Source organism: Oryzias latipes, chromosome 18 (assembly GCF_053564925.1).
Source record: "Oryzias latipes strain Hd-rR chromosome 18, Olatipes_Hd-rR_3.1".
Taxonomy (NCBI): domain Eukaryota; kingdom Metazoa; phylum Chordata; class Actinopteri; order Beloniformes; family Adrianichthyidae; genus Oryzias; species Oryzias latipes.
The window spans coordinates 13,956,704-13,983,791 of NC_136254.1; the positions used below are offsets into that span (position 1 = coordinate 13,956,704).

General features: G+C 39.3%; 1 protein-coding gene across 2 annotated transcripts in view; it reads left to right on the forward strand.

The window, feature by feature from the left end:
• htr2cl1 (5-hydroxytryptamine (serotonin) receptor 2C, G protein-coupled-like 1) overlaps positions 1 to 27,088 on the forward strand; it is a 249,902-nt gene that overhangs the window by 149,856 nt on the left and 72,958 nt on the right. For both annotated transcript variants that reach the window (XM_078935954.1, XM_078935955.1), the window contains exon 3: positions 13,398 to 13,558. The gene's annotated coding sequence lies outside the window, so the exon portion shown is untranslated. The remainder of the gene's footprint in view (positions 1 to 13,397; positions 13,559 to 27,088) is intronic.

Sequence of the window (27,088 nt, forward strand, 5' to 3'; positions counted from 1 at the left end):
TCTTGAATTTAATTATAACAAATGATGATAAATAGCTGAGCATACCATCAACGTCATACATGCTTGTTTTACTTATTAGTTTCCTACACTCATTTTCTGCAGCTGACATACTACGCACTTCCAGCTGGAGGGCAGCTTCGGCAGGCCACACAGTTTTTTTTACGCGTTATCTACCTCGCCCCTTTCAGTCAAACAGTTAAATGCACAAATTAATGACTTTTTGTTCCCGTTTGTCGTTTTGTGACATAGGGTTGTGTAATTTAGGCCCAACTTCACAATACTACTTTGAAAGCGTTTAAATCAAAAATAGTCAAAAGTATTTATTCAGATTAGCTGCCATCAAATGACATAAATAAATGGATGTCCCAAAAAAAAAAAAAGGCTATAAAAATTCCGGCATGTAAAATTGTTGTACAGTAAAGCATACCTTTAATTATTTAGTTATTATTGATAATCATTTGAACAGCAATGCACAGCATTATTTTGTCAATAGTCAAGCACCTTTTGATGCAGCAGGTGATTGCTCAGCTAATCTCTGTGCCAGACCCCATGAACTTTCCTCCACCTTGGTTTTCCACTGTTCTACTTATCAATTGTGATCAATATTCTGACTGTGTGTCATTGTGCTTCTCTACGTGCCTGTACCTTTTCACATGCCCCTGCAGCTGGGCAGGAAGTTCCATCTAAAAGAAGCTAACCATCCAATTTGAGTGTAAAGGTGAAATTACATTTTTGTTACAAAGTTGATTGACATCAATTTTAGACGTCCATCTTCTATGAGCTGATTTTACTACGGTCACCGTGTGAGTGGAGTGGTTATAGGCATTCCACGGCAGTAAATTGTTGCCACAATTGCCATAAACAAGGCTTGCACTGGAAAGTTTAGCCACAGCAAAACAGAGTACATGTTTGTGAATGAGAGGGACCCAAGTGGAAGAGTGAGCTTATAGGGAGAAGAGATTGGTGGAGAATTTGAAATATCTATGGATATTCAATATTCATATCGAATTAATTATTTTGTTCGCACGAGTTAATCATTTCGAGGGAATGAAATAGTATTTCGAGGGAACGCAATATTATCTTGTGGAAACGCAATATTATCTTATGGGAACGGAATAGTATTTTGTGCGAACAAGATATTAATTTGTGGGAACAAGATATATTTTAATTTTTTAATGTCAGGACACGGGCTTCGTAGCTTTCCGCCACTACTTCCATGTTTTTGTTGACCAACATTAGCTCGAGGAGGGAAATATAAAAACAACAATAAAACTTGAGGACCTTTTTTATTATTGTGTCGATGAAAATAAGAAAAATTTAGAAGGCCCAAGCTGGCTGCCTTTGTGTCCCCCAGCGGCTCTGTGTCTGCTGGCTAGCCAGCTGCCCAAGACCATAGCAAGAAAAAGAGCTTGGGTGGAGCAGCATAGTGAGCTCCATCGCCGGAGCCCTAGGAGGCTAGCCTCCCGATCCCACAGAGACTGTCTATCTACCGTCCAGCTAACCGCCCAGGAACCGCCCGTTGTAGTGGGCTCGATTGCTTCAGCCCAATGGGCCCTGCCAAAGGCTGGCAACCTGCCTAGGTGTATTCCCTCTTTGACCAACAGTTGCCAAGACAGTCTCCTGCAACCCCAGTGGATTAAGACAATTGATGCAACTGGCTACCTGTGCATAGTTGTTGGTTACATGAATTATTTAATTTGAAAAAAGTTTTTCCATTGCTGATTTGCAAAACTTGTCAATTTCAATGCGCATTAAAAACAACCTCCTGTGACGGTGTGGCACCGTCAGATGCCGAGGGGGGGCCACACCAGGTTTTATTGTTTGTGTAATAATGTGTTCTGTTATTTATTGTTAATTATGATTACCACCTGTGGTGCCGCCTGGACGGGAATGGAGAGCAACGCCCCGTGGGCGTGGCATCCCACTTAAAGGTGAGCACTGCAGGTGGCGAAAAGAGGGGAGTGACAGTGTGAGCTGTGTGCTGCATGGCCCTGCGTGTAGTAACCGTGTCTGAATTAAACACTGAACCTCCTCACCTTGGCTCCTCTGCATCCTTTCTCGGCGGGACCCCGGCACACCTCCTTTAAGCGAGAATTTTTTTTTTGAACATTGCGAGTTTTCCAAAAATATCTTATGTAACGAAAAAGCATGTTCCGGCATTTCATTTTATTTGCTGGACAAATTAATTCAACAATCTGCATGTGCTATCATAAAATCCGTTACACAACCAGTACTGCTTGCTGGTTCAATGTCGTCTAAATTATAATGTAATTAAAAGTATTTTTCATGAACTAATCTATATGTGTGAAATTTTGTTAAACGGCAGGGTCTGGTACCCATATTTGTTTTGTTACTCCGCATGTTGTTCAAAAAGTGTCGATTTGGAACCAAAAATGTCACTTTTCACCGTCTGTTAAATCGCTAAAGACAAACTTTTGAGAACAGACTCTCAGTCGGTGTTGTTTGTGGCGCCCGTTGTGTCGAGCTCTTCACTCATGCAAGACACAGCTGTCAACATCAGAAAGGCGGGAACAAGGGCGGGGCTCCTAAGGTCAGCACCAACGGCAACGCCCCTGTAGAGGAAAGTTTGGAAACAGTGGCTTCAGTGAAACATTAAATTTGACTTTTTGAGACATGGTTGTGCGATTTTGATTAAAAAACTTTATAATCATTAAAACACCAATGAGAATGTTTTTTTGTTTGTTTGTTTTAAATGTTATAGGGGGACTTTAAATTACCCTCTGTAGCAGTGTTTCGCAGTCGTCTTCTGTCGGCAGCAGAATTATTAAAAAGAAACAAAAACATATTTTTTTTTGTTAAAATGCATTTGTAGGTTGTTTTTTTTTTTTTTTTTGCATTAAGACAACCCAATAGAGACACTTGCTGTCAGCCTAAAACGTTTTTTAAAAGAATTATTGATCCTGGAAGTCCAAATCTGTGAACACCTTGCTAGCTTAGCTGTTTTTGTGCACCTCTTGCTTAAACTAGTGCCACAATGCATTGTAGTGATTTTTTTATGGTATACAGACTTTTAGTAGAGTTTTTGTCTGGAATTTTAAGCTTGAAATAAAAAAGAAAAGCGCTGATCATGATAAGAATAAATTAAGTAAAGTTAAACTATTGGTAAAAATATTAATTGCTCATTTTCATGCAAAGTGTTGACAGTGAGCCCTCAGTGAAATATTTTGTTACATTTGGGGGAACAATAAGTAAACAAAGGTTTGGAGACGTTTAGTATGTTTGTATTCTGTGCAGCTACAACTTCATTTCTACTTTTTTTCTTTTTCGTGCATGCGTGCGATTTTTAGATTATTTTTTAATCAGATTTCTATGTAAACTTGTACCTTGACCCCAAAACTGTGTAGTTTCTATCATCTTGCTTGTTTTCTGTAAATTTCTGTCTCTGACAAATCTTTATGAAACATTGGATTGATACAAGGTTGATTTGAAAAGTTCTATTCTGAAATGTGTCCCAGTTCAGGTAGAATGCTCTATTTCAGGCTGAAATATTTTCCTCCATTTTTGTCTGTTTTTCTTCATTGTTGTGTTTTATATGGCTCCATCTCCTTTCCTGTCTTCATTACTCTGTTTTCCTGCATATCTTTACTTTTTTCCCCCTCACTAACTTGATGTTTTATTGTTTTGCTCTCCTAAAAAAAGCTGTAATGCATAACCGTATCACAGTGAGCCATTAACATTCATCTAACATTCTGTGCTGCCTCTTTTTCATTTGTGCCACTGTCATGCCACATCTTCCAATTATCTCAGTCTCTCTGTCTTTGTCATCATCTATCATCATGCTCCTTTTAATCTTGGGTTTTGTGCTATTTTCCTTTTAGTTTTATTGCCTCATACAAAAAAGGGTTACCTTTTCTCCTTCTTTATAAGTTACCTGTAGCACAACTACCTGTGTTTAATCTGAAGCCTCCTTAGTTTTAGGAACGCTCTGTTCTGTTTTCCATTGAATCCAAGAGTGAGCATGCTGTTATCTGTTATGTGTCAGTCTGGTTTGAGATGCCTTTTAACACACCCGTCTTTCCACATATGCCTATCCTAGCATATTCAACACATCTTTTTATGTATCTAAAACTGTGCGAACGTTTTAGACAGGTGTGAAAATATGCTCTAAAAAAACAGGGAACGATTCTAGAAATATAATTGAGTGTTTATGTTTTTCAATTTACAAAATGCAGATTGATTAAACAAAAAAAAATCTGAATCAAATCAGTTTTCTGTGTCAGTACCTTTTGCCTTAAACACAGCATCAATTCTTATAGGTACACTTGCACAAAGACGGGGATTGATTTTGTAGGATTGTCAGGTCTTTGACAAGTGATAATGTTCATGAATATCACATGTAGGTTGAAGGCCAGTCATAAGGTCTAAGGAAACAGCTATAAAAGGCTTCAAGCTGGATAAGGAACACTCAAACTTTCCTACCAAGGTGAGGCTGTGAAAGACATTTTCGTGTCATGGTATGATTGAGCATAACAAGGTATTTCTACATTAGCAAGAGAAGGATCTCAAAGTACTCCGGTTGGGGTTGGTTACTTGTATATTGAACTGGGGTTTCCAGTTCAAGATCTTCTGAATAAGTAGAAAGAAACATTGAAGATCGTGGACACAGTGGTGGGATAGAGAAACTTATAATAGATGAGCATGCAGAGCATCTAATTAGAGCATAAATCACCATTCTAGGAGGACCTGTGTGCTGAATTGCACTATTTACTCCCCCATCAGAGTCATCAGGCGTTGCCTCAGACAGTGAACAAACCCCGGATGTGAAACTGCTTCTAGGCTATAAGCAACAAAAACCACTGACCTAGATGCCTATTGTCCTCTTTAACATTTGCTGGGTCAGACTCCTATACACAGGTGACTTCAAAAATGTGAAGAATAAAATGGTGGACAAAATGGCGGACGGAGTAACACCAGTGGTGAGTCCAGACCAGAACTCGGGGGAAAAAAAACAAATCCAACCTATGATCTGGACTCACAATCTCTGTGTAAAACCAATGGAATCATACTGACCTCAAGGAAGACATCCGTCGTCTAAAAAAAGCTGAGCTGGAAATGAAGGACGCTCTCCTTTCCAGATTCATGGATGTCTCCTTCGCTCAGTCTAAGCGGCTAACCTCGCTTAGACACAGCTCCATGGGACCTGTCCACCTGCGCACACCCTTCTTCATATTCAACACCCAAGCAAAGATCCCTGGATGAAGAAGTGGTTGTCCGAAGGCCCGGAAGGAGATTTGATGAGACCCGGAAGGCTCCTGTCCTGAGTCTCTCCAACCGCTTCTCTCCCGCTCCTTACGCAGCCATCACAGCGGCACAGACTCCACCGGACTTGGGCTCCACTGTGGATTTCCCCGCTCTTCGAACAGACGCTATGGAGATCCCGAAGGAGGACGGAAGCATCGGGGCATGCAGCAACCCGGTTCGGGCCCCGAGGATCACCGCTAAAGCCCCATGATCATCAGGATCAGTCAGACGAGTGCCTGCAACTGGATCCCCAACTGGGCTCCAGCATCTTCCTCCCGGATCCTGAAAGAAACTGTCCGCTTCCATTCCAGCAAGGCTCGGGCTTGCTGGAATGGAAGCGGACAGTGGATGGCGGTCACTCACTGTTTTTCGGGAGCCTCAGTTCTGGATATTCTGGAGAAACTCCCAAACCCAGTGGCGCCACCAGGGCCACCCCTCTCCGACACCTGGCCACCCCAGTGGCCACCCCACCCCACTAGACACTATAAACTGTGGTAGCATCAGTTGTGCATTTCATCCCAGATGCACAGCCAGCAAGCGGGCAAGTCGCTCTGATCACCTAAACAGGCCGACACCTCCTCCCCTCCCAGCTGCCTTTGAGTGCGCAGACATCTAAAGACGAGCCGCTGGACGCAGAATATGTATAAGACGTGGGGTTCATTTCCGCGTTCGAACCCCCAGAGCCTCCGGGCCGGTTTGACAAAAGAACCAGTATCAGTTACTAAAGGTGAACTTGGAGATGGTAGGGGAGCAACAGAGGTGTAGTGAGGAGGAGGAAGATGAGACAGAGCAGCATGATCCACAGCCAGCATGACTGACAGAAGAGAATGAGGAAGACAAAGATGAGACGGCATCTGATGAGGGACAGTCAGCATCATTGCTCAGAGAAACAAGGCAGAACTCAGCAAAAAGTCCTCCACCTGTTCCTGGACCAACTGGTGAAGTTAGAATTAATGCAGTGTTTTTCAACTAGTGTGCCGCAGCGCACCAGTGTGCCGTGGGATATTACCGTCATTAACTGGTCTAAAACATTTTCCATCTCCAGGATATCAGCTCTGTGTTCATCCAAACAGCCCCTGATAAAACACTTTGAAATTAGGAATATGAAAGATCGTAAATACTTTTTTCTTTGTGTTTATTTGATTCTATTAAAAACATTTTGATAAGAATGGCGGTACCCGGATTTAGCTGCAGTTTTAACTGTTTTCTGAAAAGTCCCTGCCCCTTTTACTGTCTCCACCAATCATTCTAGGAGGCTTAATCACATGTCATCAGTCTGACCAATCAGAAGTGGTTAAAGTCTTCACTTCCTTGTTCTGATTCTGCTCATAAAGCCGCTCAGTTCCAACAAAAGTACCAATTAAAGCTTGTCTTTAGCGGTGCAGATTTCCACAGAATCCGGTATCAGACCGTGAAAAAAGTGAACAAAACAATGAAGCTCAGAGACGCTAGTCTTTTTGCGTTTGGCGGCTGTTAACATCTCCCATGATGCATTGGGTTAAAGTGACAGCGTCTCAGCGCACAATGAGTTTATCCTCTTAACGTCTTGTAACAACAACGAACACACATCAAACAGTTTTTGAATCTTTTCACTTAACTTTTATTACATCAGCTTTTTCTGCCACAATTATCACAAAAATGCATGTGAGATTGCAGAGGGACTGTAGATCAATACAGACTGAGTTTCTCCTTTTTTTCTAAACATTTTTTTACATTTTCTTTTTGCTGGTTTGCCGCGAGATTTTTGTCAAGGTTAAAGTGTGCCGTGTCTCAAAAATTGTTGAAAAACACTGGCCTAATGATATCTACTAGAATTTACAGTAGTATCAACTATAAGTTAATCTTCTAGAAAAAAATCAGTAGGCATTTAACTTTCTGTTGGTTTTCTAAAGGTTGTTTTACTGCGTTTAATGAATTTAAAAAATTTAGCTCATGGTTTTTGTGTGCCACCCCAAGATTTAATGTGGCCCCCTACCGGCCACCGCCATGAAAAATTTCTGGAGGCGCCACTGCCCAAACCTGCTGCGATCTTTCCCGTCCTCTGTCAGGAGACTGATTTTACCCGTCGGTTTTAATGACACCTCTTATCGGGAGTCTGAAACGACCAAAAAGGCGTTCATCAGACTTTTTAATTTTTTAAACTCCTGCCCATTGTCTGTTTTTATTTCGGGACCCCTCCCCTACCTCTCCCGGGGGCAGGGCCGTTTCAGCAGGCTGCTGAGTCTGAGCACCTGGCTCCAGTCTGCTTCCAGCCTGAACAGATTTGTTTTTATTGACAATTTTAATCTTTTCTGGAACAGAACCTCATTTTATAAAACTGATGGGATTCACCCCAGTCCACTGGGCAGCAATGTTTTAGCTGCAAACATCAGACACTCTGTCCAGACATCACCGGCCCCCATCATGCCCACACCAGTCCAAACCTCCTCTTCATCTGTCCAGACATCAGTCTGTGGAAGTGACTGACTGTATGTGGTATCACCCCCCCACATTCCCCAACAAACAACTGCTTCAACTATCGACAGTGCTTCCTGGCCACGACCTGCTGCCCCCCCAGTCTACCCCATTAAGACTATTATTACAATCAGGTCTTCTATGAGAGGGTGTGCAGGGAGAAAGGTAAATATTAACTGGCTTCGTCCTTTAACGGAAGCACCAAAGCCTGAGGAAGCAGCTTCCACAACCACTCCACCCCCCTCTTTTAACATGGCACTTTTGAATATTCGATCGCTGTCTAACAAAACCTTTATTATAAATGATTTTATCCAAGATTATAATATTGATGGTCTCTTTTCAACTGAAACATGGCTGAGCACGGATGCATCTACTGTTCGCACAAAGGCCTCTCCACCCAATTTTAGCTTAGTTTTTTCAACCAGGGAGGGCAAAAAGGGTGGGGGTACTGCATCTACAATGTCCAACTCCCTTCCATTAAAGCAGATTTCATTAGATGAGTACCCCAGCTTTGAACATCATGCCTTTGTTTTTAACAGCCCGTCAGTTTTATGCATCACAGCATACAGACCACCCAAACCAAGCTCTGTTTTTATTGAGGAGTTTTCTGAGTTTTTAGCATCTGTCCACACTTCCTTTAACATGATTTTAATAACAGGTGATTTTAACCTGCATATAGACGGGAAGTCGGACTATTGCACTACTCATTTCTTGGACTTGCTCTCCTCTCTTGATTTTAAACAACACGTCATTCAGCCGACTCACAACAGGGGGCACACTCTTGACCTCGTCATCAGTCATGGTTTACCTACCAGTGTGTCCACGGTTGTGGACCTGGCTGTATCTGACCATTACTGTGTGCTTTTTAACATTACTGGTTTTATAAAGCAAGAGACCTCTGTGAGAACGGTGAAGAAATGCTACTTGACTCCTGAAGTGGTCAAAAAGTTTATTACATCTGTTCGCTCCAACTCTCCACCTGTCTTATCAACCTCCTGTGATCTACTTGTTGAAAGTTTTAACAGTAAATTAAAATCCAGTCTCCACTAAAATCTAAGAAGATAAGAATCAAACCCACACCCCCCTGGAGAACTGAGGAAATTAAACAATTGAAGAGACGTTGTAGATCTGCTGAAAGACTTTGGAGAAAACACAAACTTGAAATAAACTATCAACTATACCAAAACCAACTAAAACTATATAATCAAACAGTAAAACAGGCCAGAAAGTCATACTTTGGGAACATCATTTCAAATACAAATAACCCCAGAGTCCTCTTCACCACAATTGAATCTTTAATCAACTCATGTGAACAAAAACACAATGCCAGCCTCCGCCTCATTGTGTGAGGACTTTGCAGACCACTTCAGGAGAAAGATCGATTCTGTCAGATCAAACATCATAAATGAACAGAAAAGCCTTTTTATTGGTAATGATGGGTTGATCTTACCTGAGGAAGCACTGGACAGTTTTGGCCTTGAAGCTGCAACACTTGGTCGAGTTTTCTCCCAAGTTAATCCAACAACTTGTTTTTCAGACCCCATCCCTACATCACTTTTTAAATCATTTTACAGGTCTTTTGAGAATGAGATTTTAAATACCATGAACTCCTCTCTACAGACAGGTATTTTTCCTGCTGCCTTTAAAACGGCAGTGGTGAAACTGTTACTCAAGAAAAATAATATAGACCCTTCAGTTTTTAATAACTACAGACCTGTGTCCAACTTTCCATTTTTAAGTAAGGTTTTAGAAAAACTTGTTTTTATTCAGCTGAATGAATTTCTCTTACAAAATAACATTTTTGAGGTAAACCAGTCTGGCTTTAAAACGAACCACAATACTGAGACAGCCTTGTTAAAAACCGTTAATGATGTCAGGTGTGCCTTGGATTCAGGTCAGATCTCAGTACTAGTTCTACTAGATCTAAATGCAGCTTTTGATACTGTTTATCACCTGGGGCCTTATTTATAAACGTTGCATACGCACAAAAGAAGGCGTACGCCACTCTCTACGCAATAATTGATATTTATAAAAAGCAAACTTGACGGGAAAATGTCCGGTCCTTCACGCAAGCTCTGACCCGGGCGTACGCACAAAAACGGGTGAAATGAGAAATGGCGACACCGTTGGCAGATGGAAGAAACACGTAAAGTTAAAATGACAATACTGCCCCTCATAGATAACATGAAGACTTCACAAAGCAAGTCTTACAATTAACAACCTACACAAACACCCGTTTGATCGATCAGCAGTGAAACAAACAAAAAAAAATCAAACGGAAATTATAACAGAAATTCAAATGAACACATATTTGCACTGTATTTTAGATGTGAAATTATGGATGGCAAATAATTTTCTGCAGCTCAACCAGGAGAAAACTGAAATTTTAGTTATCAGTCCCGAAGCCAAGAGAGAGAAACAGTTTCTGAAGCTACAGGAACTTTCATTAAGTCATTCAGAAACAGTCAGAAACCTGGGCGTTATTTTTGACTCTAAGCTAACTTTTATCCCCCACATAAAACAGGTGGTTAAAACTGTTTTTTATCATCTTAGAAGTCTGGCTAGAGTCCGCCCACTATTCTCTCTTGCTAATATGGCGATGCTAATGCATGCTTTCATCATGAGTAAAATTGATTATTGTAACGCCCTGCTTGCTGGTCTTCCAAAAACCAACATTAGGAACCTTCAGCTTCTCCAAAATTCTGCTGCACGAGTTCTCACAAAGACCAGGAGGCGGGCTCACATCACACCAATTTTAAAATCCCTGCTCCCTTGGCTCCCCATATGCTTCAGGATTGATTTTAAGATACTTTTTACAGTTTTTAAATGTCTTAACGGTCTTGTGCCTTCTTATCTATCAGATCTTTTAGTAAAGTATGAACCCTCGCGGACCCTGAGATCCTCTGGCACTGGACTGTTAACCATTCCATTTGTAAAAACCAAAACCTATGGAGAGGCTGCGTTTCAGCACTATGGCCCCCGTTTATGGAACAGTCTGCCAGAGGACCTGAGAGCCGCAGAGAGCATTAACGCTTTTAAGAAAAAGCTCAAGACCCATCTTTTTAACCTGGCTTTTAGCTAGTTCTTTGACTACTATTATTTATCTATTTATTCAGTTATTTATTTATATGTATTTATTTATTTTTATTTATTTATTTATTTATCCATTTTATCTTGATTTATGAACTTGAAATAGATTTTTAACGCATTATTTTAATTTACCTTACTTTAATGTTTTATTGTTTTTATCAATATGTTTACTTTTTTATTCTCATTTTTATTTATTTTTATTTCCAGAGCTTCCTCAGCTGGAACCTCTCCCTCTGGGTGGGCTGCTGTTCAGCCACTGCGGCTCTGGGTGGGGACCTGCATCACCACTTAGCCAAATGCAGTATCACAGGGAGGGGGATGTTCCAATTATCAGCGTTTCCAGCATCTTGTTTTTGTGCTCAGCCTATTTGTCAATGCCTTTTCCCATCAGTTAGGGGGTGGGAGGTGTGAAACGAGTGGGGGGCTAGGTATGGGCGGGGGGGCCCTATTTATTTATTTGTATTAATTTATTTATTTTCGTCATGCTTGTTTTTATATTTTGTTGTGTTTTAATGTAAAGGCACTTTGTGTTATATTTTTATATGCAAAGTTCTTTATAAATAAAGTTTGATTTGATTTGATGAAAGACACATTAAGCTTATTACCCTTCATAATCAGTCCAATCAGCTCTGAACTGGCAGAAACCAATGCGACCCACAAACCCCCCCATACTGTCTAGAGAACTCTAGCCAGAAGTGCTCTTCATGAGAGTTGCAGCTCGAGAGCCAAACTTCCAACGTGGAAACAAGGCTAACAAGCCCATAAAATATAGAAAATGGGGTGCAGAAAATTGGCATCAAGTACACAGAGTGTAATGGGTCAAAATTTGAAAAACTTGAATACAGTTAATCCTCACCAAACCTCCTGTTCCATATATATATAGATAGATAGATAGATAGATAGATAGATAGATAGATAGATAGATAGATAGATAGATAGATAGATAGATAGATAGATAGATAGATAGATAGATAGATAGATAGATAGATAGATAGATATATCTAGATATATAGATAGATATAGATATCTATATATATATATAGATATCTATATATATATATAGATAGATATATATATATATCTATATATATATATATATATATATATATATATATATATATATATATATATAGATATAGATATAGATATAGATATATATAGATATAGATATAGAAATATGGCGCCTGGATTCATCGCTTTCTCTAAGTCTGAAGTGACCCTGATTTTCAGCAGAGTTCTGACCTGCAGACAACTTGACCTCAACTTTTAGCGTCGCTGATATCAGCTGAAGAAGGAACAGGACCTCAATCTAATGTCTGCAGACATAACATCGAAGAGAACTATAAACTCTGTTTAAACCAGATTGACGGCTGTTAATCAGCAGAAAAATGAATACCAACCTGTCATTTGACAGAATATAGGCCCTTTTTTATTTTATTGGGCCCTCTTTAACCTTATCACAAAAAAAAAAATGTAAATTAAAAAAACGTGATCATTTATTGATGATGATTAATATGATTGATTTTTAATTATATGACTTCACTTGCTCCAAAAATTGATTCATAAGTTTTCCTAATGAAATATAATTTACACAACTTTTGATACTTGATCTATTTTTGCTATTAAGATTTTTGAAAAAGTGTTCTGTCTATTTTACTGATATAGTTTTATTTTCTTTTAATCATATGCATGATTTTTATAATTAACATAATCTGTATATATTTTAGATAACTGATCTGCATTTGCCCTGTTGATTTCTAAAATAATTATTTTTAGATAATCATTTAAGTAATTCATCTTTGTCATGTGCTTTACTGATACCTAAGGATTCCTAATTCTATCTGATAAAGTTATGAACCGGATAATGATAAATAATGTAATAAAATGGTTACGGTAGAACGGGGTGGATGATATAAATTTGCTTGCTTCCACTCCCTTTCAAGCAATAATTAATTATATGTCAAATTATCCCAGGTTTGATACGTCATTGTATGAATGTATAACTGATGATTTTAATGTTTTTGTGTACTATTCTTATTTGATTGCTTGAAATAAACCATTTCAAATCAAAAAACCATTTCAAATTTTTTTTGCAGATATCTGAGAAAAGCCAAATTTTCAAAGAATCTCCATTATGCTATACTATTACCTGCAGATGTTCATAATGGTAACACCCTAATGCCCTTTCATTAACAAACTGCCTTCTGCTATAGCCAAATACCGGTATTGCAAATTTTGAGTCATAAATCTCTAACATGTGCTGTCCTTCTGATGGACTCATTCCTGATCCTATCTATCCTGGTCACTCCCAAAGAGAACCTCAGCATCGTCATATCTGCCACCTACAGCTCTGCTTCTTGTGTGATTTTGTCCTTTTTTAATATATATTTTTTCCTTTCCTGTGTGTTTGTGTTGGATGAAAGAAGTGGACAACAGATGTGCAGTGTGATGGGTTGTGGTTTCTACTCGTGTGTGGGTGTGTGTAGGAGTCCTTGCGATTTCTGGAGCTTTTTAGTCCCCCTTCACCTCGTATTTTAACTGAAATGCTTTACATCAAAAGCCAAAGCCTGTCTGTTCCTTTTCCTTTTCAGGTTGGTGTGATGTCAATCTCCCACAGTAGATGAGTGGAGTGATAGATGACACGGGTTGATCCAACGAAATAGAGAGCAATGCCGCATCACAAGCGTTCACTCCCGACTGTGAAAGTGAATGGGTCAAACCTTCAAGCACATCAATCAGCTGGGGTGTAAAAGTAAGTAAAACACTAGCAGACTGTTGTCATCTTTTCTCTTCCTCCTTCCCGACCTTCCTTATCTTTTTAACTTCCACCACTTACTCTTCAGTTTGTATAACTTTAAAGTCACTTCTGCTTTTGATGCAACACGTAGCTTTGATTATAATGCCACTTCTAAAAGGTTTGTTGATATAGTTTAAGGCTCATGGCTTAGGAGGATAAAGCCTTAGTTAACCGTGCAAACTGAGAAAAGAAATGTGAACTAAAGGGAACCCCATTTTTGTTTGATCGAAATGTTCCTTAATGTGAGTGTTTTTTTGTTTTTTTTTACGTAAAAGACACCTTTAAAGTTCCACTCCGATGATATATTAATATATTGTCAAAGCATTCCCAGTGGTCTTTTAATTCTTATGCTGTTTTTATGCAAATAAAAAAAAAACAGTGTGGTTTTCTAGGACATAGTTTCTGTGAAACTGTTAAAAATTCGCGTCTGAGTTATGACCGGAGTAAAGCCTGTCTCCACTTACCATCATTCATCTTTTTACACGCTCTCCTGCTAGCTCATAACCCCTCACACCCCCAACCAAACATTACGGGTGCAGCAAAAATGGCAAACATTATTTGAGCTATCCAGTCATACAGTTTAGAGCCACATGCCAGCGCGTACAAGAAAAACCAAGACGTGCATGGATCTACAAGTGCATGCATCAGATCGGAGAACAGAAGGGAGCCATTGTATTTTCTAGGTTACAGATGTGCTTTTTTTCAAACATTTTTTCATCTGCTCCCGATTCAAAATGATTCAAATAAAAAAAATTATTCGAAATAAATTTTTTAGTTTAGTTTTCTTTATGTATGTCCTCCATCATCAATAAAATGACACAAGGACATTTTTAAAACACAATTTTCAAGAGGTCTTAAATGTACATCAAGGAATTTGCAATGTTTTGAATTCATAGAATGCGTGTTTGTCATAATATTTTAAGCATATCAAAACCCAGAGTAGGCTATAATATGTGACCCTGCAGTCTCTTTTTAAGGTTCTGTAGGAAGCTGGAAGGACATTGAGACATCAACTGAATCTCAATATTAGCTATTGATCTGATTTTTAAGGTCTTTTTACTGAAACTGTTCACATCAACAATCTTGATCATGGTGTTTCCTCAAACACAGGCACTGCCCTTTTACTTTAAGAATTTTAACTTTATGAATGCTTTAAAATACTTATTTCCATTTATACACTTCTCTTGTGCTGCTGAACCATCTAATAGTTTTGTTTCAAATTATAAGTTGTTCAAATATTCATTTATCTTCTTAAGCCATTTTGTCCCTTTTGGGGTCACAGGGCTGCTTTGTTATAAGTGTAATGCATATTAAAGTACATCAACTTTTTACATCACGTTTACGTCATAAACCTATATTTTCTTTCTATTTTTAAAGAAGCCATGATTTAGGAAATGTTTTTTTGATGACCTGAAGGTGTGTCTGGCCCAGTGGAGCTGCAGGGGGTTGTTCCATGTGGCCGCACCTGACTCATAATCCCCTCTGCCATTGGAGCGAGAAAACCATCTCAGTTTAGGAATTTTTTTACATCTCAATAACTAACAAAAACAAGTTTAATAAAAAAATTGCAACTCCATTGTCTAACACAGAAAAAAATGATTGATTGGTCTACATATATTGATGAAGCTGTTACATTTCAGCCTATCACAGGGACTAATTAAATGCCATTCAGTGCACACTCCTGCAAGTCCTTCTCTTTGATACCAAACACTAATTCAAAATAAAAAAATTCCCGTAAACAGTTTTTCTTTCTAGATGCTCACATTTTCACACAGTTCAGAACCAAGAAAAATTAAAACTACAAAAAAGCATCATATACTAATGTGTAAAAATGAACTTTGAAAAAACAAAACAAAAAAAACAGATTACTTGTACTTAGGAACTTAATCCTACTGGCTGGATAAAAAGAAAAAAAGTTGTCCAGTCAATTTTTCTTTAATTACACCAAAAACTACATTTCCCAGAGTCCCAACCCTTCACATTTGGTGTCATTAAAAAGCCCCATATGTCCTCTGTAGATACCAAGAGGAGTTCATTCAGTAGTATGTGTCATGATGGAGGGTGGCTCGAGAGCCGGACCCAGATGCAGAGGCGGAGGCATGAGGATCAGGGACTAGTGGGTTTAATTCACAAAAACAAGAAAAACAAAAGCGCTGCAGAGCAGGTTACAGAACAAGACAAAACTTACTTGGCATGGCTTGAAACATTAACGAGAGCGTGGCGAGGAACATGGAACTATAAAGCATGACATGAACACCAAGACAGGAATAATGGACCAACACAGGAGGAAGGCAGAGACAAGACTTATATACAGACAGGGCAGACAAGACACAGGTGAACACGATTAGGGCAGATGGGGACCAAAGGAAGTAAAACTCAAGAAACATGACAAGACAGGAAACCTTTCAAAATAAGACAGGAAACAGAACCAAACAAGACAGGACAAGAACTAAAGCGAAAAACAAGACACAACAAACTGAAACCATGACAGTATGCAGTGGTTGGGAAATATTCAGGCTTAGAATTTGCATTGCTGGTGGCCAGTAGGATATTATTATAATATTTATGTTTTTGGGTTTTGCTTTGTTTTTTGCAATACTATATAATAATAATTCTTAGTTCGTAACACACATGCCTGAGAACAAAGAGAGACATTTTTACTTGTCACAATCATTTGTCTTTTTTTCTCTCTTATTTTAAACCTTAATATGAAAAAAAAAAGTAGCTTTGAGAGATCATGAGAGTCAACATAATGTGTTTTTTGTTCTTTAATGAAGTCTGTGATCTGATATATCAAAGTTCTCTAAAGCAAACCTTTCTCTTTTTTATGTTGATGGAAGTTTGGATTTTGCCTTTTACTTCTCTTTGCCTCTAGATTCATTTATGGTTTGGGTGCCATCTGATTGGTTCACAATAGAACAATAGTTATGACAGTAAAAAAAGGATTTTTACTCATTAGCTGTAATATAGCATCAAACTGTAATACCTTCATGAACAGGAATAAATCAGTGCTCAAAAAGAAGGATACATTTTTCTTTCAGATTTAAAGCAGACCCTGAATGAGATTAAAGCAGATGTTAACTGAACAGCAGTCCTGAGAAAATCATTTTTCCAGTGAGTCCAGCGGAGTGATGGAGGAAGCTGAAGGCTGACTAGATGCTTTAGAAACTGGTGTGTATATGAAGGATTACAATTTAAAGAGGAAAGCAATCAGTGGCTGGACTAGCACTGATGGCTGCTGCTGCACATTATGAACACTATAAAGCATGTTTGTCTAATTTTTACAGCCACCGTCTCATTTAAAGTTTCTTGTGCTTGTTTGGAAAGCTTCTTCAAACATGCATATGAACTGCAGCAAATTTCTTTGGGATTATTGTTAGTTTACACATGGTTGGTGCAGACATTTTTTTTCTAAATACAACTGCCCGTACAGGTAGATAAGGGTTGTCTACGGGTGAAAAACGGGGAAAATCCATACACAGGTGGCCCGCATGAAATAGTAAGGCTATAGATCACTTGATCCTATAGAAGGAAAATGTTGTGAGCAAGGATAAGTGCTGTTCATGTGATAGGTGTACACTTTTTGCGTGCAGACTGACTGTTAGAAATAAGGAAATTACACAATCGGAGCGTAGTTTGAGTGGGTATTCTGCAGGGGTCCTGCAGGATATTATGAATGACCTACACACCCCGTGCATGCGGCATTTGAGGTAACTCAGTAAGGGGCCTGTAAGGCCTTGCACTTGGACCCAATGAACACAGGCTTTGAAAAAGTTTAGAAAGATGTATTGAGCTCAAGGCAAAACGGTGAATTTAAGGTGTCAGATAGTAACTCCTAGCTGGTAGGAGGCGTGCAGGGGTCACCATTAGGACTGTGGACAAAACTTGAGACAGAAGTATGAATAGTTGTTTTCCTGTGCTGTGGAAGCCGGTGGGCGCAGATCAGCAGATGACGTCACAGGGGAAAAGGACCGAACACACTGCAGTGCTGTCACTGCGGGGGTGGGTGATAAGGATTCTCTTTCATTACGTCCAAATTCACAGGATGTTAAAATTCTAAGCTCATATGCTGGTGTAAGACTCATTGGTTACATAAACATAGGTCAAAACACTGGAACGTCAAAATCTTGAAATTTGAAACACTGAAACACTATTCTCCACAATCCACAATTCAGAATAAGGGTTTGAGAATACTCAACGCTTGGTCAGAGGAAGAGATGCAGGTTAGATGAGCCTTGAGAGAAATCCAAGACACTATCCTCCACTCGTTCGGACAACCCAAATAGCCACAGAATCTGTAAAGGTCAACACCTGTACGCTTGTATGGCGATAAGACAATAACAATATATATTGCAATATAACTTTTTATTGATAGAAAAATGAGTCTGACCCCTTCAAAATTTTTGTTTTGAAAGAGTCCGAAATCAACACTGCGAGCATTTTCTCCTCTTTGGCATATAAAAGGTAGAGGACTAGTCGCCACCCCCACGGTCACTGCACTTCATTGATTTTTGAGAGGAGTTGCTGCTGTGGGTCCAGGGCAACAGGAAGTTTAATAAAAAGTGTTGCTTTGGAGATAACCCTGTTGCACAGCATGGATGCTACAATACTATGACGCTAAAGATGATATGCTAATGAGCTGTTCCATTCATTAAAAAGAAGGCATGTTCTAAATGATAACATAATTGAATCCACAATGTATTAGCAGCATCTCTGTAACATTACAAAGCTGGTGTTACACCAAAACCTGCAACCTGTATCACACGTTGTGCTGAATTTCCCTCGCCCCCCTTCCCTCTAGAGAGCACTATGCACCTTTAATGTCAATGATAACTAATTACAACAATCCAAAACTTAATTTTATGGTTTAAAATAAAATGTGATCACTTGGAGGCAGAATTATCTCTAGTAAGTCTGTCCTTGTTTTCTCAGCCTGTTTGAATTTTAGTTTACAGTTAGATGACAATAAAAAAACATAGTGATTGGCAGTTGTTGTTGCTCTCTTTTTCTATGGGTTTTAGAGAAACTCGAAATTGCAAGATGATTTGCACATACGTTTTGTCAATTTGGCAAGCTGTAGGTAGATGTAATGTTTGTATTCAGGGTTGGGGAAATAAGCCTTGGCTTCACCCAACACCTTTTTCGGTTAATTTTGTTCAATGTTTATGTTATGTTTATTTATTTATTATTATTATTATTATTTTCAATGTTTATGTTGACATTGATCAGTGTCAATGTTTATGTTGATGTTTTTAAGTTTGTTTGTTTAACTTAACCGAAATAAAGTTTCTCACACAATAAAGACGTACCAATCATAAATTACTCCTATGCAATTTCATTTTCTTGAAAAATGTTTAAGAAAAAATGTTCAAAAAGTAAAACACCTAAGGTAATTCTTTAGTGCACAAATATTGAGTGATTAAATGAAATATTTCACATGGGTCAGTCTGAATGGATAAGTACAGTATGTGTGTGTGAACATCAGTTGTATAGTGTACATGCTGACATGTTTTGTTTGTCATTTTTAGAGCCCACAGGTATGTTTGTTGCATTTGGGTGTGTGTGTGGACAGGCCTCGCCCCCTTTTTGATTTATATTACAGTAAACCCTTGTTTTTCGCGGGGGTTACGTTCCAAAAAGAACCTGTGATAGGCAAAATCCTTGAAGTAAAAACCTCTCTTTTTTTTTTTTTTTTTTTTTTACAATTATTATACAATTAAATAGTCTATTATACATTGAAAAGAAAGAACAAACCATTTTACAGGCTCAAGCATTTGTTTCACAAATAAAAGTACTTTAGAAACTTTTTTTTTTCAACAAGTAACTTCTGTACTGTACTGTCAAATAATAATTGTACTCAATGTGAACAGAAGGCTTCAAATCGCGGAGATTAGGCCCGCCCACCGCGACCCGAGTAATTGGATTAAACGGGAGAAAATTTAAAATGATTATGAAAAAAAGCGACTCAGGTGTATTTCACTGCTATTAAGACTGAGCCGCTCTGCAGTGTTTTCTTCTTTTGAAACCTGCGGTGCAGGTGTGTTTGTTCGGGAGAAAAACATAGTGATTGGCAGTTGTTGTTGCTCTCTTTTTCTATGGGTTTTAGAGAAACTCGAAATTGCAAGATGATTTGCACATACGTTTTGTCAATTTGGCAAGCTGTTTTGTACATATTAAACTGCAATGTTATTGACGCACAGGTAGAGAAGAAGCGGAGTGACTTTTTAGCCAATCAGAATGCAGAACACAATGCACGATGCAAATCCGTGAAGTAGCGAAACCGTGAAAAGTAAACCGTGTTATAGCAAGGGATCACTGTACTTTTAAACCTAACTGTAATGATTATAAACATCCAGCAACGTGTTGCCTTATGCTGCTTCACAGTTCTTCCCCCCTCTTCTTTAATCACTCTCCTACCCCCCAGAGATCCGTCTCTCTTCTTCCCTTCTTTTCTCTTCCGTCCGGTCCAACAAAAGTCTGTTACAGATATGAGAAAGATTAATAAAGCTTATCCTAATTTACAAAAAGGATTTATTCAAATATACACCTAGTGTGTTAAAGGTTTCATAACCCCTATTGTAGGAGTAAAATATGTCCAACACAAGAGGCTTTCATCTCTCATCTGTCTGCTCAGCTGTTGGACAGAATAAGTTAAAAATAATAATAATAATAATAAGGTATTTCTTTGTAAAATAGTGTTATACTTTGGCAGATGATTTTATGTATCTACTGGCCAACTTGGCGAGTGAATTAGAAAATTAAATCTCAACCCCTGTGTGGAGGTAATTCAGTTATTTAAAATCTGACTAAAAGCAGAGCAACGTGAACTGCAATTGTGCAGAAGGCACAATTGTTCCTTCTTAAAACAGGAAATACCAACAACATTTTTATCACATGAATCAGAGCCACCAAGCATGCTAAATCTCAGACTTAAATTAAAGCTACAAGTAGCATTTAGCGGGCCCGAGCACGTGCCACCGCCTGGCACGAGCGACCGCCCCGTGAGCAACGCCCTGTTCGAGCCATTCTCGTCGTTTTTTCTTGTCCATTCTGGAGCTCCAAGCTAATGTTAATATGACAGCAGCCTGTGGGGGGGGGGGGGGGGGGGGACTATAATCTGTTGCCTTAAAGGACAAAGACTTTTGCATATAGCATGAAAAAAATTCTTAAATCTAAGCCTCGTTTAGACCTGCTCATTTTCTCATCAAGTAGAAGAAGGTTTTTATCAGATTAAGAAACAAGCAATGATGATAATTGCTATCACTGTCCCTAAGGATGAGAACAATAGAACTCATTCAATTTTCACTACAATGTCTAGATGAGTGTCAGCTATGTCTGATAACTTGGCCAATTAGCTGGACCGGGATCTTGCAAAGTGCAGGTGGTTTAACGTCCAGTGTGATGAGTCTGTGGACGGCAACAGTACAGCATAGCTTTTGGTTTCCACAAGAGAAGAATTCCTGACACATCTGCCCTAACAGACAACTACAAGAGGAGTTGAAATGTATAACACGGTGAAGGAGTTTTTGTGCAGAAAAAGGTACCATTAGAAAAGCTGGTAGCCATACCTGCAGACGGGGCTCCTGCTATGATTGACCGACAAACAGGTTTCATCACTCACTGTAAAGCTGACCAAGACTTTCCAAAATGTCTGCATTACTGCTGCTTCTTTCACCAGTAGGCCTTATGTGCAGAAGTGATTGGCTCTGGACATATAATGACTCCTATTGTGAAAATCATAAAAAAGCTCAGCTGCAAAGCAAAACAGAACAGGATTTTTAAGGTGCTATTGGTGGAGATATCTGCTGAATATGGTGAATCTGAACTTGTATTCTTGACTGACATTACTGGAAAACTAAACCACTTGATCTGCGAGCTGCAAGACATTGGTAAAACTATATTTTTTTATTGACCAGCCTGCCTGAGCCAGTGTTTTTCTTGTGGGGATCTTTTCTGCCAGGGCTTGCCAGCTTGGTCAGTGGATGTTGCTGCAGTTGTCTCCCTTGCTGGGACAGCTGGAGTTAAACACAGCAGCCTCACGGCTGTGAAGTGGACCCCGTTGCTGTCCCAGTCTGGATGGGCACTGTGGCGATGTTCCAATGTTCAGGCTGGCTCCTGGTATGAAGAGATTCCCAATTACCATTTCCTAACCGCAGAGCCAAGGATGTGTTTACATGTTTAGGTCAAAAATGTGATGAACAGCTTCATGTTGTCTATTGATGTAAGTTTAAACCTAAACATGTTTCCCTGTTACTAATCCAGTTGATATGGTTCTCCATCTGTGTCTAGGTGATAGAAAAGCATTTTTTTATATTTAGAGCTCCAAGCAAACAAACAGTTGTCTATATAAGAGCTTTTACAATTGTGGACTTTTAGCAGGTCTCTGAATACATGTGACCAATGTATGGTGGATTTTCACAGACTTTGTGTAAAACTGAAGGTGACAGAGACTTTGGAGAAGTGGCTACATTATTCTGGACTTCTTTGTTTCATCCACAGAAGAGTAAAATATGTGATTGATTTTGAAAAGCTGCTGAAAAATGTATCTTTTTAAAATTGCAATTTCTGATTTGGGTTTTACATTTTGTGTTCCATTTTTTGTGATTGTATTAGAAAGATTTGTTATTTATTTGGTGTTTAAAGGTGGTGCATATTGTATATATGCAATCTTCTGAGAGACATTTGCTATATGTTGTGTTTGTTGTCGTTGTAGTTTAATTTCTTTGGATGTATTGAAAGGAAATGAAAAGAAGTTGCAGCATTGATTAAAAAAGCATAAAAGAGACATTTACTGTCTGATGTTACATCTGTAGGAGTGTACTGAGACTGGGTTTTGTTTTGGAGCACATTCATATATTTTGTTTGTAAAAAAAAAAAAAGATAAAATATAAAGTTAATTGTTTTCTGGATGAATAAAAAAGCAATGATTAGTGCTAAGGATGTATAAAAGACAAACAAAACAAAGGAAATTGCTGTATTTTAGTGTTGAACTAGGCTTTCTAACTGTTCTACTTTCTGTCTGCCACTCCTGGCTAATTTACATGTGAGCACACAGCCGGGGGGTGGGGTGGGGGGCTAACTCCACTCCTGCAGCAGGGGAGACTGATGAAAAGCTTGAGGATGTAAGATTGAATAAATAAAATCCTAGAGTTGACCAGTTCATTTTATAAATGTAAATATTTTTTTATTTTGGTGCTGATAAACTAAACAGAAGTTATGATAAAAATATTTGCTTGAGTCAAAATGTCCAAAAATTTGCTTTCAGCACAATAGGGTGATTAAGGTGGTTAAATGTTTCTCGTACGTATAGTGCTGCTTTTCAAACGTGGAGCTTTGTAAGACGCATCTAATTCTGAAATCTCAGCTTCCTGAGACAAACGGCTGATTTCCTATGAAGCTTGATTATATGATCATGCTTCATGATCATTTATGAACATATATAGCTCGTCCAAAATTGTCATATCCATGGGTTCAGAATGGAAGTTTCATCAAATCTATTTAATTTCAGTGAGATCAGACAAGGAATGTGAACGTGAGAGCAACATTTGTGCATGGCGAGATACCCAACTTCGCCGCTCTGTCACGACCACACCCCCGCGTTGAAAGATTTGTTTTTCATCAGAGTAAACTTCAATGGTTTTTCAACAGGTGGACGTCATTTTGAGGTGTGTCGGCTCATCCTACTTGGAGCAGTGATGCTCCAAGTAAAACATGTCATTTCCTGTTGCCAACAGGTGGCGCTACACCTGTTTCGGATTTTTCCACTGCAGATGTGTTCAAAGTCAGACTACAATCATGCAAAACAATTTTGGATCAGATTAGATTATTTATGGCTGAGTAATGGCCATTTTTCTTTTCATGGCGTGATTTCGAAACGACCTCAAATTTTGACGCGCCGCCACGGTCACAAACAACCGTAAAAACTTAAAAGCTTCGCAATTTAAGATCGGACATGTGTTTAGTTTACAAAACCAAAGTTTGGAGTCATTGTTCAAAAATCTCTAGGAGGAGTTCGTTCTAGAACGAGGCCTGCAAATGACCAAAATAGAGCAAAACTGACATATTGACATCAATATAGCAGACTTCCTGTGCGACTGACAGCTTGGTCCCAAGAGACTTTTTTGTAGGTTTCCATCTGATGAACATGTCCTGTAAAGATCAAGCTTGTATGTTAAAGAACATGGCGGGGCTCTCAAAAACAAACATGGTAGGTGGCGCTATTGAGCCGTTTTTTGTTCACCCATGCAAGTGCTGTGTATGTAAGTTGGAGATATGTAAGAGGCATCTCATTCTGAAATCTCAGCCTTGTGATACAAACGGCTGATTTTTTATGAATTTTTAATTATCTGACTGCAACGCAATCAACCACTTCCTGTTTGGTGGTGGCTTGCGCAGGCACCGTCAGGTGTACACCCATGAAACTTTAGACGATGAGAGAAGACCCTTATGAGTATCTCCTGTTGTAATTTTATGAATGTCGGACAAAGCACAGAGAAAAGATAGGTCAGAATGTGACATAAAATGTATTTGTCAATATCTAGGTGGCGCTATGGAGCTCGTCCAAGATTGTCATATCCATTGGTTCAGAATGGAAGCCTCATCACCTCTATTGAATTTCAGTGAGATTGGACAAGGAATGTGCACGTGAGAGCAACTTTTGTGTGCATGGCGAGACGCCCAACTTCGCCGCTCTGTCACGACCACACCCCCGCATTGAAAGTTATGGCTTTTTATCAGAGTAAACATCAATGGCTTTTCAACAGGTGGACATCATTTTGAGGTGTGTCGGCTCATCCTACTTGGAGCAGTGATGCTCCAAGTAAAACATGTCATTTCCTTTTACCAGCAGGTGGCGCTACACCTATTCCAGATTCTTCCATTGCAGATGTGTTCAAAGTCAGACTACAATCATGCATATCAACTTTGGATCATATTGGATTTTGCATGGCTGAGTAATGGCCATTTTTCTTTTCATGGCGTGTTTTCAAAATGACCTCCATTTTCGACGCGCCGCCACGGTCACAAACATCCGTAAAAACGTAAAAGCTTCGCAATTTAACATCGGACATGTGTTTAGTTTACAAAACCAAAGTTTGGAGTCATTATTCACAAATCTCTAGGAGGAGTTCGCTCTAGAGTGAGGCCTGCAAATGTCCAAAATGAAGCAAAAATGACATATTGACCTCAATATATCAGACTTCCTGTGCGAGTGACAGGTGGGTCCTTTCAGACTTTTTTGTAGGTCTCCATCTGAAGAACATGCCCTGTAAAAATCAAGCTTGTACGTTAAAGCGTATGCGGGGCGTCGGGACAAAAGTCACTGTAGGTGGCGCTATCAAGCCGTTTTTCTGCGCCCATGCCAATCTCCTATAAAATACGAAATTTTTCGCGACTCCTGATGTATGTGCCAAATTTGGTGAGTTTTGGGGTATGTTAAAGGCCTCAAAAAGGCGACTCTTCCGGTAGAATAATAATAATAATAATAATAATAATAATAAACATTCGAATTACAATAGGGTCCTTGCACTCCGTGCTCGGGCCCTAATAAGTAATAATTCTCAAGAAAAAACAACAAAGGTAAGACCTGTACGGCAGCAACAGTCTAAACTAAGAGTAAACAGTCTGAGAATTTGCTTTTAGTTCCTAGCTCAGGGGTCGGCAACCTTTTTTACTCAAAGAGCCATTTGGGACCGCCTAATAAAAAAGAAAGCACCCGGAGCCACAACCCGTTTTGACATCATTATATATATTATGCATGTATATATTATTCAAAGGTGCTCATTACGTCGATCTTCAAGGACATGAGTGCAGATCACGGGCCAGAAAAGATAAAAAAAAAAAAATACTTCTTTAAAATCCACCAAAGTCCTCACTGAGAAGTACGGGACTTGATTGACACGTAGATTGGCCAATTGGACATCGTCTGAAGCATACGTCGCTGCAAATGCACATTATGTTCTTTAAAGGATGATACCGCGGCCGCGTGTGGGCGGAGCTACTAGTTCTGGTCTGATCGCTGCATGGAGCGATGTGTTTATCAATGCATGGTAGACACTGAGAATGTGGAGAGATCAGGTTTATTATTTTGAAGAGTTCTTCTTGGTAACCATGTTTCCATGTTTGAGTTCATAAAATCATCCCAGAGAAAGTCTCTGCTTCAACTCCCGCAGGGAAAGCTGCATCTCAATCTGACGCCCGTGTTGCATCTCTCTGACAGAGTTTGATGCCAAAGCCCCTCCTCCGCCTCTCCACCTGCTTTTCCTCTTTTCCTGTTCACCTGTTCATATCTTCTGCAGCTGAAAGTTGGTTTCCCCCGCGCTCCTCAGTGTGTCCTACACAGAAAGCGCAAAATACGATAGTCGGGGTGCTCCAGCGCAGCACAAGGATGAAAGAGCCGGACTCAGGTTATAGCGGGGATAGAGCGGGTTAAGAAAATGAATGGAAGATGGTGACCCGCTGAAGAAATATTCAATATTGTACACATTTTATTATTAGTCTGAACTATCTTTTATCCAGTACGAAAGAAAACATCAACAAAAGCTGTTTTGGGCGGTTTTTGGCTGGGTCTGGCGGTTTTCAGATGAATTTTCGGCTGGAAACCTGTGACTCTATTTGGCAACACTGGCGTGAACTCTCAGTCTGTCATCACCAGTCTCTGCCCCGCGGTACGTCAAGTTCCCGGCAGAAGATCGGAGTGTTTATTGAAGCCGCCCCGCGTGCCTCTCCCTGCTATCAGCTCTGCAGGTCTCGCCCGATAAATACGAGCTCATTACGAAGCTGTTTTTTACGTGGCTCGCACTTCGTGCGGAGCCAGCAGCACCTTTGAAATGCCATGAAAAATGAACAAACTAAAATAAAATTTAATCATTATAAAATACTCATTATTTTCCAAAGTCACAGGGAGCCACAAGAGATGGATGAAAGAGCCACATGTGGCTCCGGAGCCATGGTTTGCCGACCCCTGTCCTAGCTTATTCACAGGATGTTGATAAAAATGTTTGTAAATTCCATGTTTGTTCTGTAAATCATGAAAACATTAAAATGTATTTTTATAATGAATGCTTTGTTTTTAAATGGAACTGATTAATGCGCTGAGAGTTTAGGGTATCATATCCCTCCAAGCCCGCTTAGAAAACTATGCTATAATCATATTAGTTCATCTATATATTCATCTATCTTCTCCTTTGATCTATTTTTTATGTCTTATACGTTTTATGTTGAATGCTGATCCTGACACTACCCCATGCATTTACCAGGCTTGGGACCATCACAAGCAGGACACTAATTTGTGCCTTGTTAAGCCTGTTTTTATCTTTTTTTCTTTATGTCTGTCAGTCCATCTTTATGTTTTTATTTTTTATTTTTATTTTATGTACTTTGTGTGTGTGTTTTGGTGTAATTTATATGTGTGTTTATTTTGGGAATTTTTGCAGGCCATCACATTCGGGGGAGTAGTCACGGTATTTAGGGGGAAGTTTCCCCCAC